Source organism: Panthera tigris, chromosome E2 (assembly GCF_018350195.1).
Source record: "Panthera tigris isolate Pti1 chromosome E2, P.tigris_Pti1_mat1.1, whole genome shotgun sequence".
Classification (NCBI taxonomy): Eukaryota; Metazoa; Chordata; class Mammalia; order Carnivora; family Felidae; genus Panthera; species Panthera tigris.
Window position 1 is genome coordinate 48,336,025 of NC_056674.1, and position 16,797 is coordinate 48,352,821.

Here is a 16,797-nt window from a genome sequence, read left to right on the forward strand (position 1 = left end):
CTCGAGGTCCATGAGTCGATGATCCACATTGGGCTCTATGCTGACAGCTTGGAGCCTAAAGTCTACTTCAGATTCTATGTCTCCCCCCCTTCTCTCTCAGTCCTTCACCCACTCACACTATGTCTCTCTCTCAAAAATAAATATTTTTTTAAAAAAATTTTACTGCAGCCACCTGGAAACAGGATTTCCAAGTTCTTGGAACTTGGACTCTGGCCAGACTGGTCTAGCAGCTTCCTTAAGCTTCCTCCTCACCTCCTCCTCATCTGTACCTATTTGCCTTGACAAGAAGCCCTCCCTTCCAGAATCTGCTTCCTCTGGCCTTGAGCAGCCCTGCCCCTAGCTCTTGGCAGGACCCAGCTTCTCTCCTTAGGCTCTTGGAGAATTTAGTTGTCCCAGAGAGTCCTCCTTTGGCCCTCAGCCCTCCCACAGAGATAATAATACCTGCCACGAAGAGTTCTTATAGTTGGTGGTACCAACTATAAGGAATATAAGCTCCATGAGAGCAGGGCTTCCTTTTGTTCTTGGCCCCAGCTCCTGTGCTTGCCCCATAGCAAATGCTCATGAATGTTTGTTGAATTAGTAATAAATATTCATATGAGCTTGAATATGTGCATACAATTTCTAGAAAGACCCACAAGAACCTAGCATCAGGGGCACCTGGGTGGCTCAGTCAGTTAAGCGTCCGACTTCGGCTCAGGTCATGATCTCACCATCCATGAGTTCAAGCCCCGCATCAGGCTCTGTGCTGACAGCTCAGAGCCTGAAGCCTGCCTTGGATTCTGTGTCTCCCTCTCTCTCTGACCCTCCCCTGTTCATGCTCCGTCTCTCTCTGTCTCAAAAATAAACAAACATTAAAAAAAAAAATTAAAAAAAAAAGAACCTAGCATCAGTGAATGTCTTTGGATAGTTGAAAATAGAGGCCTAAAGAATAGGATACAGAGAGGAAGCTGTAAACCAGTCTATACCTCTTGAATTTTTTTTTCCTGTGCATATATATCACCTATTTGAAATTAAAAACACAATACCACTTATGTTAGGACCAAAACAATGAAATAGTTTGGTATAAACAAAATATGTAGAAGATCTATATAATGAAAACTATAAAGCTATGATGAAAGAAACCAAGGAACACCTAAATAAATGAAGAGCTATTCCATGTCAGGGGCAGAAAGTCACGAGATATAGATATAGATATAGATATATAGATATTTATATAGTTTATTTATCTATTTTGAGAGAGAGCAGGGGAGAGAGAGAGGAAGAGAGAAAGAATCCCAAGCAGGGCCCACACTGTCAGCACTGAGATGGACACGGGCCTCAAACCCATGAACTGCCAGATCATGACCTGAGCCGAAATCAAGAGTCAGATGCTCAACCGAATGAGCCACCTGGGTGCCCCAGCGAGAACATCTGAAAAATATTGTGGGGGCATGTTTTTTCATAACATTTTTCTTTTAATGTAACCTATGTCCAACATGAGGCTTGAACTCACAAACCTGACATCGAGAGTCACATATTCCACAGACTGAGCCAGCCAGGTGACCCCCTGTAAGTGTGTATGTTTAAGTGAAAGAAACCAATCTAAAAAGGCTATATACTGTATGATTCTAACTACATGACATTTTGGAAAAGGCAAAACTACAGACATGGTAAAAAGATCAGTGGTTGTCAGGGGTTGTGGGGAGGGAGGGAAGAATAAGTGGAGCACAGAAGATTTGTAAGGCAGTGAAACTATCCTGTATGATACTGTAATTGTGGATATCACAATTGTCAGAGTGCCATTATACATTTGTCAAAACCCAGAGAATGTACAACACCAAGAGGGAACCCTCATGTAATTATGAACTTTAGTTAATAATCATGTTATCAATATCAATTATAACAAATGTACCACACTAGTAATACATGCTAATAACAAGAGATACTATGTATCTGGGGTGGGATGGCTTTATCGAACTCTCTGTACTTTCTTTTTTTAAAAAAAAGTTTACTGTGAGAGAGCATGTGAGTGGGGAAGGAGCAAAGAGGGAGGAAGAGAGAATCCAAAGAAGGCTCCACCCTGTCAGCACAGAGCCCAAAACAGAGCTCAAATTCATTAACTGTGAGATCATGACCTGAGCCACAATCAAGAGAGGAGGCTTAACCAACTGAGCCACCCAGGTGCCCCAACTTAGCCAATGTTAAGGGCTTTGCAGGCCCAGGGTTTGTCCCAGATCCTGAACCAGCCCCAGCTTCCTCCTCTGGGGTTAAGAGTCATGCCTTATAGGGTTGGGTTAAGAGTTCCAGAACTCTTGTCACTGCAATATGATAGTCAAAAATTTCATTGCCAGGGCACCCGGGTGGCTCAGTTGGTTAAGTGTCCGACTTGGGCTCAGGTCATGATCTCATGGTTCATGAGTTAGAGTCCTGTATCGGGGTCTCTGCTGTCAGCATGGTGCCTGCTTCAGATCCTCTGTCCCCACCTCCCTCTGCCCCTCCCCTGCTCACTCTCTCAAAAATAAATAAAATAAACATTTAAAAAATTACATTGCCAAGTGGATAAAAAAGATATGGTTTATATATACAATGGAATACTACTTGGCAATGAGAAACAATGAAATCTGGCCATTTGCAGAAACATGGATGGAACTGGAAGGTATTATGCTAAGTGAAATAAATCAGGCAGAGAAAGACCGATACTGTATGTTTTCACTCCTATGTGGATCTGGAGAAACTTAACAGCAGACCATGGTTGGGGGCGGGGAGGTTACAGAGAGGGAGGGAGGCAAACTATAAAGAGATTCTTAAATACTGAGAACAAACTGAGGGTTGATGGGGGGTGAGGGAGAGGGGAAAGTGGGTGATGGGCATTGAGGAGGGCACCTGTTGGGATGAGCACTGGGTTGTACAGAAACCAATTTGACAAATTATATTTAATTGAAAAAAAACTACATTGCCTATGTGATTTCCAGGGAAAAGGGGAGGAGTGGCCTTTCTTGGCCAGGAGGGAAACCAAGGCAGGGAGGACCAGGAGGCACCCTCTGCAGAAGTGTCATTCAAGAAAGGTTTCCCAACTGTGGAAAGACACTGGAAAGTACCTGGCCCCAGCCCAGCCTCCACCGGGCCAGCTGGTCTGCTGGCGTCTGTGAATCACAGCTTCACTGGGGCCTGGGACAGCTCCTCCAAGGAGGCAAGCAGGGGGGCCACATTGACTGCAATCCAGTGTGGTGGAGTTGACAAGGTACTTGTAGAGCAAGGGGGGGAGGGGGTCAAAAGGACCACCACTCATCCCTGGTGTGCCCCTTCCCCTATGGTTCCCTGGGAAGTCCCTAATCACCCTCTTCATCTATAAAATAGCACTACCAAGGCTCACTCCCCAGGCAGCTGTGGGAGAGAAAGCTTAAATGTAGTTATTCTACCCGGCAGTGAGTGGAACTCATACTGCTATCAGATCAACAACTGACACAGAGCCTCAAGGGCAGTAGCATAGAGAGGCAAAAATCTTGGCTTCTCAACACATGCTTTAACCTCTCTGATCCTCAGTCTCCTCATCTCTAACATGGGAATGACACAGCCCTTTATCTCCCAGGTACTGTATGAATTCAGGGAGAGCTTAGCAACCTGCCTGGCACAGAGATGTCCTTAGTAGCTCCCTGTGCCTTCATAAGGTATGAATGCCACCCCAGCCAAATGGGTCAATTCTAGATAAATCACCATCCCTGCTAAGGCTTCCTCTGTAATCTTACTTAGCTGTGAGGACAGAGGAAGGCACCACATTGCCACCATTAGGGACAGAATTTATTGCCTTGTGGGTACTGGACTGGGAACTTGAACAAACTGAATCATGTGGACAAGGTCTTGGCACCAAGAGAGCTAGGCTGGAAAAAACACTGCTGCAAAAAAGCAAAATGTACGCAAGAGCCATGAGAAAGACTTTAAGCTCTGGAAGAGAGTTTTTAAGGAGGGTCTCATTTAATGGAAGAAGGGGGGCATTGAGCAACATAGAGCCTGGCTCCCAATCAAGGCGAATGTTGTCTGCATGGTATTATCCTTGGACCCTGGGGACCCAGGCAAGCTGGGCCTGGCTCCACAAAGAAGCCAGCCAGAGGGAGGGTAAAGTGCTGATTCACCCGGCAAGAAGAGGTGGTGGCTGCTGAATCCATACCTGTGAGACTGTCAGGGCCCAGGAACTGTCAGCCAGGTGCAGCAGGGTAGGTAGAGGCCAACTTGTGGCACGTAGGTTTTGTAGATTTCCACCCAGCATAGAGGGCTGAAGCCAGATTGTCGAGGTTTAAATCCCAGCTCCAGCATCTACTGGCAACCTTGAACAGGTGACTTAAACCCTGGGCCTCAGTTCCCAACTATAAAATGGGGATATTGGAGCACCCACTGCACAGCGTTGTGGTGAGAATTTGAGATCAAGCCCGGTTCAGCATTTAACACAGGGCTTGCCCACAGTAAACAGCAGCAGCTATTATTACTGTCATTTAGGGGAGGGCTGGAAGCAAGTCTTCCCGCCTGCCTGCTCCCTCCCTCCCTCTGACTTGGGTCCCACCTTCACATAGACCTGTTATATGTAACTAGACTGGACTGGATCACATGAGAGAGGCACAAAGCCTAGGAGAGACTCTGCCTCTGCCACTGCCTCATGTAGGAGTCTCCTCTCCAGCTTGCCAAGTCTCTCCTTACATGCCTCCACTAATGGGGAGTGCTCCACATTTGGATAGCTCTGATCACACGTCCTCTAGGTGGGGCTGAAATTGCCTCCCTGCAAACTGCCCTTTAGTGGAAGTGATTTTTCTGCCAGGGACTTTCCAATGTCTGGAATCCACCCATCCCACAAACGCTAGGATCACCCTGAGCATAGAAAGTCCTCCAGGAAGTCTCCCCGGAACTGAGCACACTGAGCATCTCGTGCAGAATTGCACTCCCCACAAGAACACACATACATATCTCCAACAACTGGGTCCATAAGGCAGAAAGTCTTGGATGTCCCTAGACCGCACACTAATAGTTCTCATAAATTGCCTCACAAAACCCCTATGAGGCATGTACTAGCTTTTTCCCAATTTTAAAAATTGTGGGGGCACCTGGGTGGCTCAGTCAGTTAAGCATCCAACTTTGGCTCCAGTCATGATCTCACAGTTTGTGAGTTCAAGCCCCGCGTCAGGCTCTGTACTCAAGAGCCTGGAGCCTGCTTTGGATTCTGTGTCCCCATCTCTCTCTGCCCCTCCCCTGCCCACACCCTGTCTCTTCCTGTAAAAATTAACATTCGGTTTTTTTTTTTTTTTTTTTTTTTTTTTAATTTTTTTTTCAACGTTTTTTATTTATTTTTGGGACAGAGAGAGACACAGAGCATGAACGGGGGAGGGGCAGAGAGAGAGGGAGACACAGAATCGGAAGCAGGCTCCAGGCTCCGAGCCATCAGCCCAGAGCCGGACGCGGGGCTCGAACTCACGGACCGCGAGATCGTGACCTGGCTGAAGTCGGACGCCCAACCGACCGCGCCACCCAGGCGCCCCAACATTCGTTTTTTTAAAATTGTGGTAAAACACACATAAAATATAAAATCGTAACCATTTCTAAGTGTACAGTGCCCTGATATTAAATACATTCACATGGTTATGCATCCATCCCTACCTCCTTCTGCAGAACTCTTTTCATCTTGCAAAAGTGAAACTCTATACCCATGAAATAATAACTCCCCATTCCTCCCTCTAGTTCCTGGCAACCAGCACTCTACTTTCTGTTTCCATAATTTTGACAACACTAAGTGCCTCATATAAGTGGAATCGTACAGTATTTGTCTTTGTCTGGCTCATTTCACTTAGCATAACATCCTCAAGGTTCATCCATGTTGAAGCATGTGTCAGCATTTCCTTCCACTTAAGGCTGAGAAATATTCCATTGCATGTATACATACACTTAGTTTATCCATTCTTCTGCCGATGGACACCTGAGTTGCTTCTACCTTTTGGCTACTGCAAACAATACTGCTATAAACATGGGTGTACTATCTCTTCAAGACCCAGCTTTCAATTCTTTTGGGTATATACCAGAACTGAGATTGCTGGATCATAGGATATTTCTTTTTTTAGTTTTTCGAGAAACTCCCAAACTGTTTTCCATAGCATCTGTACCATTTTACAATCCCACTAACAGAGCACAAGCGTTCCAATTTTTCTGCATCCCTGCCCTCACTTATTTTTTGTTTTTGTTTTTTAATGGTGGCCATCCTAAAGCTTATGAGACCTATAAGGAGAGCCTATTTTTATCCGACTTTACAGTTGAGGAATGATGTGGGATTGGAGAGGTACTGTGACTTGACCACAGTCCCACAGAGAGCACGTGGCAGAGCTGGGATTCAAGTTCAGGGCCATCTGCAACTGTCTGATACTCTCAACAGGCCCCATCCCAGTAAATCCTTACTGTACAACTGGTCAGTGATTACCCTGGGGCCTCCAGTCCTCAGAGCTCTGTTCAGAGCCTGGCTAGGGAGGAGGCAGTGATCTGGAAGACACCCCAGGCCCACACCCCGGCCCCCTGGATCTCCCAGGCCCAGGAGACTCTAAAATTAGCGTCTAACAAAAGCCTTACCCTGCACGGCCCATGGAGCCTTTGGCAGGGAGGTCTCTTCTGGGGGGTTCCCTCTCATGCTGGTCTGGCTGCAGGAGAGAGTGAGGTTCAAGGCCTGCTCGACAGGACCCAGATGGGAGGGCAGGGGGTGAGGGCCTGGAGAGGCACCCAGGCAGCGCTCTTGAGAGTCTCCGGTGCAGTGGGACCAGAACCACAGTGGCTAGAGGGCAGGGTAGAGCCTCCAGGAAGGGCCAGGCAACTAACATTCAGACACAGAGCCTGGTACATCCCCAGCAGTGGTGCCACATTGCACCTACGTGACCATGGACAAGCTAGTATTCCCCTACACCTGTTTCTTCCTCTGTAAAATCAGGAAGACTAAGTCAAAGCTGGCAGGGAGCTGTGGGTACTAAATGATCACTAGATCCATAATTCCAGGCTGACGACTGTGTGCAACTGTGCTAGCACCACTGCCTCCTCCCACACTCTTGCCTGTCCCACCCCCATGCTTCACCTATCCCGCCTCTCTCCTACACTGGTCTGCCCTCCACCAATGGGGGACTGGCAGAGCCTTGAGATTAAGGATCCAGGTGACTCCTTTGAGGAGTAACACATTTGAATGCATTAGTTCTGGTCTTCTTCTTAGAAAAACAAATAAATAAGGGGTGCCTGGCTGGCTCAGTAGGAAGAGTATGCAACTCTTGATCTTGGAGCTGTGAGTTTCAGCCCAACTGGGGTGTAGAAATTACTTAAATAAAACTTAAAAAAAAAAAAACACCACAAAGTAATAATAATTCCTTCAGGTAAACAAAGACATGGTCACACAGATGTTTGCTACTACACTATTTATAACAATGATAATTTCATAGCACCCTGAAGGGGACTAGTTGAGTTAGCATCCTACCACAAAATGGAAGATCATATGGCCACTATAAATTATAATGGAGCTCTGTATTTATCAGCATTTCCATGGCAATAAATGTTGAGTGGTGGGAAAACACAGGTTATGAGAAAATCAGGTATAGATGATCCCATAGGACACAGAGCTGTGTGTGTGTATATAGCTAGGTATGGTTTCCTGATCAGTAGCAATAGCATCACCTAAGAGCTTGTTAGAAATATAGACTGGGGCCCACCTCGGGCTTTCAGGAATCAGAATTTAACAAAATCCCCAGGTGGTTCATGTGCAGGTTACAGCTGGAAAGCAATAAAGGCATTGTCTGGAGAGTTTCCCAGTAAAATATTAGAGAATGGTTATGTCTGGGGGGGGTGGGGTGGGGGGTGGGATTGGGATTTTCTTTCCTTCCTGTGCTTTTCTGAACGTCAGCATTTTCCCCAGTAAACATGTGATAAAAACAATGAAGTTATTAAAATGCTTGTAAAGATACAAGATCCAAAACTATAAAACTCATAGAAAAAAATACAGGTAAAAAGCTTTGTGACACTGGACTTAGCAATTATTTCTTTGATATGGCAACAAAAGCATGGGCAACAAAAGCAAAAATAGGATAAATGGGACTATATCAAAATTGAAAACTTTTGTGCATCAAAGGATACAGTCAAGAGTGAAAAGGCAACCTATGGAATGAAAACATATATACAAACGTGATAAGGAGTTAATATCCAGAATATATAAAAACTCCTACAACTCTGGGGCGCCTGGGTGGCTCAGTCGGTTAAGTGTCCGACTTCGGCTCAGGTCACGATCTCGCGGTCCGTGAGTTCGGGCCCCGCGTCGGGCTCTGGGCTGATGGCTCAGAGCCTGGAGCCTGTTTCAGATTCTGTGTCTCCCTCTCTCTGACCCTCTCCTGTTCATGCTCTGTCTCTCTCTGTCTCAAAAATAAATAAATGTTAAAAAAAAAATTAAAAAAAAAAAAAACTCCTACAACTCAACAAAAAATCAAATAACCTGACTAAAAAAAAATGGACACAGAATATAAACAAATATTTCTCCGAAGATATACAAATGGAGAACAGGTATGTGAAAAGATACTCAGCATCACTAATCACTAGGGAAATGCACATCAAAACCATGATGAAATACCACCCCATACCCATTAAGATCATTACTATCAAAATGCAGAAAATAACATGTTGGTGAGGACGTGGAAAAATTGAAAGTTCTCCAGGTGCGGCCATTCGCCCTTCCTGGCTGGGATACACAGAAAGGAGTCTCCTAACAGCTCCTGGGAAGCCCAGGACATAGGTTCCCAGGACATAGGTTCATGCAGCTCAGTTCCCAGGGGACACCACCCCCTAATCATGGGACAGAGCCCTCATGCATAAGTGTGTAAGACAGCCAGAGACCAGAACTCCCCTGGGATTGTTGCAGGGCTGGAGGCCACAGTTCCCAGACCTCAGTGGAGTCTCCTGGGTTAAAGGGCCATATTGCCCATTTCTTTCTTTCTTTCTTTTTTTTAACATTTATTTATTTTTGAGAGACAGAGCATGAGTAGGGGGATGCAGAGAGAGGGAGACACAGAATCTGAAGCAGGCTCCAAGTTCAGCGCTGTCAGCACAGATGCGGGGGTCGAACCCACAAACTGTCAGATCATGACCTAAGCCAAAGTCAGACACTCAACCAACTGAGCCATGCAGGTGCCCCCCATATTGCCCATTTCAAAAAAAATGCCTCTTCCAAGGTTGGGACAGGGACAGCCACCAGACAGTACTGTCTGGGAGGTGGGGTGGGGTGGAGTGGGTAACTTCAGCTTCCAAAGACATTTTGCAGACCTCCAGAAGGAAAGAGCTATAGGAAACCTAACGGCCCTGAACCCTCAACTGAGGCAGAAGAGGAGACCACCCACTCTGGGATGAGAACCCCAGAACCCAGCACCCCAACTTTCAGGCCAGGATCCCCCACACTGAACCTATCCTAAGAATTCCACTGTGTGCATTTATTTATTTGGGGTACCATTAAAGCCTTTGAGATGGGGTGGAAGGCTGGGTCCATATCAGGCCTCTAATACCATCCCCTAAAGCTGCCAGAAAGGCATCCCCAACCCTGCTTAAAACCCCACATCATTGAGATAAAGTCCAAATTCCCACTTGACCTTCAAAATTTGGTCCCCGCTGACTCCTCTCATCTATCCCACTCTCCCAGTCCTGCAGCCTCCTGAACTGCCCCCTACCCCACCTCCTGCCCCAAATTCAGCTTTGTCCCATTTCTGCCTAATAGACTTTTCTTCCTTCTTAAGCAGGGAGTTGTCCCAGTCCCAGTCTCCTCTGCTCCTGTGAGACGAGCTGTGTGCCTGTTTCACATGCATGGAACTTGTCTTATGCATCTCACCCCAGTTTCCAGCACCATGGCACAATAAACGACTGCTGACCAAGAAAATTAGCACATGAGTCTTCTGCCTGTCTTTTATGGCTAATTCTGGTATCTTCCCAAAAGCTCTGGAGCATGGGTTTGACCTTCCACAATAATGGACCCCTATGTGCCAAACACCTTACCTATGTTTTCTCATGTAATTCTATGGCAAAGGCATTAACATTTTGATTTTATAGATGAAGACACTGATGCTCAGAAGTCCAATGACTGTCCACAGCCAGGATTGGAACCCAGTCTGACCAGCCTTATTCCACTGAGCCTCATAGGTGGCCTCCCAATAACTTACTAGACTAGAGAACAGAAGGTGTGTCCCTAGACTTCTGGGGAATTCTCCGCTCTGTCCAGGGATCCTGTAAACCTGCACTTTGACAAAGGTGGCTGGGAGATGGAAGGGTGACATCTAGATCAGGTGGCAGGAGGAGACCAAGAGTCTGGGGATCCTTCAGAAAGAGGTTCACCTGACCTGCTGTCCTCTTACATACAGCCCTCCAGCCTCAGCAAAGATAGGGGCCTAAGTCAATAAAATCCTGTAGCAGGGGAGAAGACTTTCACTCCAGTTACAGTGGGGCTGGGTAAGAGGGAGTCAAGAAGATGCCCTTGAGAGGACTTTATCAATTCTGCCCAGTTAGTATAATGACCCAGGGAAAGCCCCAGGCTTGAAGAGTCTTCCAAGGGTGCTTAATAAGTGCCAGACATTGTGCCAAGTGCCTTAAAAATCCTGTATCACCAAGAAGTTTTATAATCTCTATTTTGCATGAGAACTAATTGAGGCACAATTATTAAGTGAGAGTTCAAGGTCAGGCAGCTATGCATACACACCCAGGCTTGCCTGCTTTCAAAGGTCAAGTCTTAACCACTATGCAGACTGCCTCCTTCCTGCAAAATCCTCAGAGAAAACAAGTTCCTCACCCACCCCCTCATACCATCATGGTTCTGGAAATTAGGAATTAGTCACATAATTCTTGAGTGAGCTGACCTGCATATGTAACATGAACTGAGCTACAAAAACGTTCTTGCCATTGCCCCCAGTATTCATTCTTGATGGAGAATAAACTCCAAGAAGGGGGTGGGGGGGGAATCTAAAAAAAAAAAAAACAGAAAAAGTTATTTTCACAGGATTACCCATAAAAGTCAAAATACTAATTGCAAAACACCTGGAAGCAACCCAACTTCACAAATGAGGGGTAAAGGCTGCCTATGCTGGGATGGGTTTGTTAATGTAGCGAATACCACATACCTTTAAAATGACATACCTTTAAAATGACAAGTAGTTAGCTGGTTTTTGCAAATTTAAAATAAATGCAAAGAATAAAAGAACTCATTTTCATTTCAGAATACCATCCAAACGAGGAAGGCTCACTCATGCCATTTCTCCCCCTTCTTTTAAATCAATTAATTTTTGATAAGGTAATTCGCACACATAATTCATGCATGGTACATAAAAATCTAAAGACCTAAAGCAATATGCACTGGAGCAGACCCCAGTAACCCACAACCACTTAAAAATGTGGCTCTGTTGATTTACAAAACTCAGAAGCGAACAGAGAGAAGTAACTTGCTTTATGGTTATTTGGATCTTTTTTCCTGCAAGTCTAAAGAAATACAGAGCAGAGAATTCACACCATTTCAGAGAAACAGTTCACAGCTTTTTGGGTGGGACTTTTTCAAGTCTTTCTCAAATCCCTCTTGCTGTGATCTGTGAAAGCAGCAGCTAAGTTGAGGTGAAGTCAGAAAAAGAAAACCACGTGAGAAAAAAAATGAATGCCTTCTTACCTGTTCACCCAGGAGGACGCGGTCTTCTCGGGCTTTTCTGATTTTAAGGGGCTCGAGGGTAGGAGCAAGTGCCTAGGAGCAGGAGGCAGAGGGTGCCAGGTGAGAGGTTGCTGCTTCCCCCAGCCCACAATCCGGCTTCCCGACTGATGGGAAGGGCGGGGAAAGCAGGCCACTGCCGCTTCTCGCTCCCGATTGAGAAACTGAAGCCAGCAAGGGCGGGGCAGGGCCACGTGTCCCCAGCCTGCCTTGGGAGTGCGGATAGGAGGGGGCCACAAACCCAGAGGAACAGCCAGGAACTGTTTCCTGACTGATGGCGCCTGGCATATTAATGTCAGGAGTCCCCACATCAAGTTTTGGCTCCCAGGAGGGTTGGGCCTGCCCCAGCTCCTCTCCAGAACACATTTACTCTGATTAAAAAAAAAAAAAAAAAAACACTTCTTCTTACAAAACTTAATAAAACTGGGTGATGTGGTAGTGACTGGAGTGCATGTGTAGGCAGAAGCAACAAACAGAGGGAGAAAAGGCCTTTGATAAACATCACCAGTGTTGAGAAAGAATCAATTACCCAGTCTACAGATGGGAGATATGAGCCCAGAGAGATGAAGTGTCTAACCTAAGATCACACAGCTAGGGCTTCCCGACACAACTGTTCTGGTGTAACTCATGGTAGTACACACAGCACAGGGAGTTCCTGAGGACACAGAAGTGAAGCCCTTTACTCAGCCCCATCTCCAAGAATAAGGGTACTTTCACTTTGCCTGAGTCAGACCGAAAGCGGAGAATGGCTCTGCCCAGCAGAATTCTGTGGGCACCAGTGGGGCAGCTCCATCTCCACCTAGTGTTCACAGCCAGCTCCCTGATTTAGTAGTTAGGGATGGGACAACCCCCCAAGGGATCCTTTAGCTCCTCCACCAGTGGACATTACAAGCAGGAATCAGGGGACAGGGGAAAGGACTGTGTTCAAAGCATCAAACTATCCAAGACAATAATTTGTAGTTTCTCTGAACGTGAGCACAGAATCTTTATTAAGGGGCCCCTTAACATCTAGGATTCCATAGCATCTCATTTGAGAAATGCTACCCTAAAAGATGTTAGTATGTCTTATTCCGAATGTCAATGCCTGGTACGAGTAGCTGTTCAAATGATTTCTCAATTGGGTTGACAAAACTGGATTCCTGGTTTGGCCCTGAACTTTCAGCAGGACAAGGCCCATACTGGAATGCACTTGGCTAACTACCCACCTTCATCCCTAATGCTATGGCTACTCTGACCACACCCTCTACAAGGCCTTGGCAGAACTATGCCAAGTTGATTCATACCAGTCAGGTGGCCTGCTGGGAGGGCAGGACAGAGTGGAGATGATGGGGTCTAGCCACAGGACCTCACTCGAGCCTCATAGAAGCCTGAATTAACTCCACTGTGCCCTCTCTGGGATTCCTTGGCTTGGAATGATGTCCCTTCCTTTCAAAGCATTGCACATAAGACTGTAGTTCAAGATGGAGATGGCTCTAGGCTCCCCAGGCTTCTAGACCCAAGTTCAGTGGCCATGCCTCCTCAGATCCCCTGGAAGCTCAGCAAAAGCACTTTGCTATTACCATAACCCCTGAAGGTTGGTTTTATTATACTTTACAGACAGGAAACTGAGACCATGCTCAGAGACTGGTGAACCCAGGTCACAGGACTCTGTTCAGGCCTCTTTCTCTAGCCTTTGCTCCTGACCTCCTGCTTGGCATTTGGCAGGCAGGATCTTGATTCTGCTTTCCATGGTGAAGCGGCCTTCCTCTAGCTGCAGCATCAGCTCCTTAAAGGTTAGAGGTTCCCCAGCCTGCCTTGTGTTTAACCGCACTAGGCCCTGATAACCCACAGTAAATGTTGATGCTTCTCTTGACCATCTTGTCTTTTTATGGCCTCAAATTATTAAATGTGTGAAAACTTCCCAAATGAGCTAATTCAAAGCAACTCCCATTCACTGACATTTTGTTTGCTATCAGAAGAAGGAACACGTTCTGCTGGGTAGGCCTGCAAACTGAAAAATGTGAGGACCAGGCTTTAGAAGGCAGAGTTACAGGTAGGGAACAGAGATGGATTTGCCTCTGGGATTACGACAAAACCCACTGGGTATTAACAGATTCTGGATTTGGAGGGTGAAGGTGGGGTTGGGTGGTGCTAACAGGAGCCTCGAGCTACTTCAAATTCAGTCTCCCAGCCTTTTGTACCCAAACTGGAATTTACAATCTTGGTCTATTTATTTATTTGGCTTCATGTTGAACAGGAAACAATGTTCCCTCATTACCCACCCAACCTAATGATTTCCACGTCTGATGACCACCAGACTGTGAAATATACAGTTGCCTAGATAACAGCAGAGATTAAGAGGTTCATGAGTTCGAGCCTTGCGTTCAGGCTCTGTGCTGACAGCTCAGAGCCTGGAGCCTGCTTCAGATTCTTTGTCTCCCTCTCCCTGTCCTTCTCCTGCTCACACAGTCTCTCTCTCAAAAATAAACATTAAAAAAAAATTTTTTTTTTTTTTAAATCTGGGGGTAAAATCCAGCAACCTATTCTGACGAACTCAGATGATGCTAATACAGGTTTTCTTCTGTTTCTGTACCAGAAATGTTTGGCTGCCCACCCTCCACCTCCTCATTTTTCAGAGTTGGGATCTTCTGACTTTTCCCAGAAGTCACAAGGCTATGCCTATTTTATCTGAGGAGACCAGAGACAGAGACTGAAGCTCTTCAGAAACTTGTCACAAGGTTCTTTGGCAAACTCACCAAAACTGACAGGTTATAAAAACTCTTCAACTTCTGGGTACAGAGCAGACCTGCAAAGAGGTGGCACATAGTAGGTGCTTGGTAAATACTGGTGGAATAAATAAATTTATAGCAGTATCTTACAGTGAGTTGGCTGTGTCTTTTTTTTGGTCATGTCTTCTGATGCTGGTTTTCAAGCTTGTACAGAAACAGCTGGCCATGCGCTTATGGACTGGTGAAGAGGACTCTTCTGACTGCTCTGTAGTACGTACCTGTGGATTTCAGGTCACTCAACTTCGCATAAACCCCACACACTGGGCTATCAGATCGCCACATGTAAATCAGCCACTGACTACAGATGTTCACTAACCTCCCTACCACGTAACCAAGAGTAAGCCATCTGGCCCTCACCTGTTAATTTTTTTGGATAAGGTTTGACTTCAGCAGCAGAGACGGTTCTTCTGAGCTCTTGATATAGCCCTTGAATGTATTTTAAAGGTACAATAAAATATTCACACACAATATTCCATATGCAAATGAGCAAGTAGATGACTCAGGCAAACACATGTCATTTCTACTTTAAATAGAAACAGAATTTATAAATATTTTTTAAAAATTGAAAGCCAAGTTGATCACATCTGAAGAATGCTCCCAACATTTCTGGCTTCCCACTGATGAGAAACTCAAGAGAGGCTGCATCACGGGAGCAACACACATTCTGGTGACCAGCACTCTCCCCATGAGAGAAGTGAACTCCAACAGCCTTTCCCAGCCACAGCAGTCTTGCTAGCAATACGTTCAAAAAAACCAAGAAAAGCAACATTCCAGCCATAGTCCAATTTGAACCCTCTCCCCCCAAGGAATGCTATTCTTGGCAAGAGATCTTCCAAAGGAAACAACATCTGCAGAACCCCTACCCGTGAGGTCAGGGAAAGATGAGGCAGCTGAAAACTTTTCAGTCTTTCTTAGACTCAAGTTGCAGGGACTTAACAGAGCAGCAAGATGAGAGTGATCCTAGTACCTAAGGGCAAATGCCTCAGGGTCTTGACATTATCCCTTCAGAACTACATGGCAGACTCTGATGTATTTTGCAAGGCTACACACAGAGGTCCCCATTTACCTGGCTGCTCAGTTAAATCAAAAGAGTTCATTAGCCCCCCCTTAATGCCTACATAGATGGGATTTGTAATTTAGCCTCATCCCGTCACCAAGTATATATTAAACACATTTTGTACATTCTGGAGCAACAGCTATGAACTAGACAAAATTCCTGAGCTCAACATATTCAAGCCTAATTCCTTGTGCCTGTGATCCAGAAATTATGCTTGCAGACAACAAGCAAATTTATGGATAGGCAAAGGAAACTCAATGGTGACAACTCCTGGATATAACACCTAACCCACAAGCAACAAAACAAAAAATAAGTGAGACTACATCAAATTAAAAAGCATCTGCACAGAAAGAAAAAAATCAACAAAGTAAAAAGACAACCAAAAGGATGGGAAAAATTATTTGCAAACCATGTTATCTACATAAGGGGTTAGCATCCAAAATATATAAAGAACTCATACAACTCAACAGCAAACAAATAATCCAATTAAAGCACGGGCAAAAAGATACATGCACCCCTACTGTTTACTGCAGCATTATTTACAGTAACCAAGATACAGATGCAAGCCAAACATCCATTAACAGACGAATGATAAAGATGTGGTATATGTATACTATGGAATATTACTCAGCCATAAACAAGAATTAAATCTTGCCATTTGCAACAATGTGGATAGACCTAGAGAGTATAATGCTAAGTGAAATAAGTCAATCAGAGAAAGGCAAATACCATGACTTCATTCACATGTAAGAAACAACTAAACAAAGAAAAAAAAGAGACCAAAAAAACAGACTCTTAAATACAGAGAATAACTGGTGGTTGCCAGAGGGGAGGGGAATAGGAGGGTGGGTGATAAAAAGAGGATCAAGAGTACACTTATCTTGACAAGCACTGAATAATGTATAGAATTTCTGAATCATTATGTTGTACACCTGACACTAATAACACTATATATTAATCATACTTCAATTTTTAAAAATGGGCAAAGGAACTTAAAAGACATTTCCCAATGTAGATATATTATGGATAGACTGCCAACAGACACATGAAGAGATGCTCAACATCACTAGTCATTAGGGAAATGCCTATCAAAACTACAATGAGGTATCACCTCAAGCCTGTTAAAATGGCCATCATCAAAAAGACAAGATAACAAATGCCAGAAAGAATGTAGAGAAAAGGAAACCTTTGTGTACTGTTGGTAGGATTGTAAACTGGTACAGCCACTATGGAAAACAGTATGGAGAATCCTCAGAAAATTGAAAATAGACCTGCCC

General features: G+C 45.1%; 1 protein-coding gene across 4 annotated transcripts in view; it reads right to left on the reverse strand.

The window, feature by feature from the left end:
* The window catches only part of IL34 (interleukin 34), an 85,318-nt gene that overhangs the window by 64,405 nt on the left and 4,116 nt on the right, over positions 1-16,797 (reverse strand). The window contains exons 2-3 of one of the 4 annotated variants that reach the window (XM_042968711.1): positions 14,431-14,480; positions 11,660-11,731 (exon numbers count right to left, since the gene is read on the reverse strand). The gene's annotated coding sequence lies outside the window, so the exon portion shown is untranslated. Of the gene's footprint in view, positions 1-11,659; positions 12,099-14,430; positions 14,481-16,797 lie in introns of those variants that run through there. The other 3 variants (XM_042968713.1, XM_015542713.2, XM_007074894.2) reach the window with 3 other exon arrangements.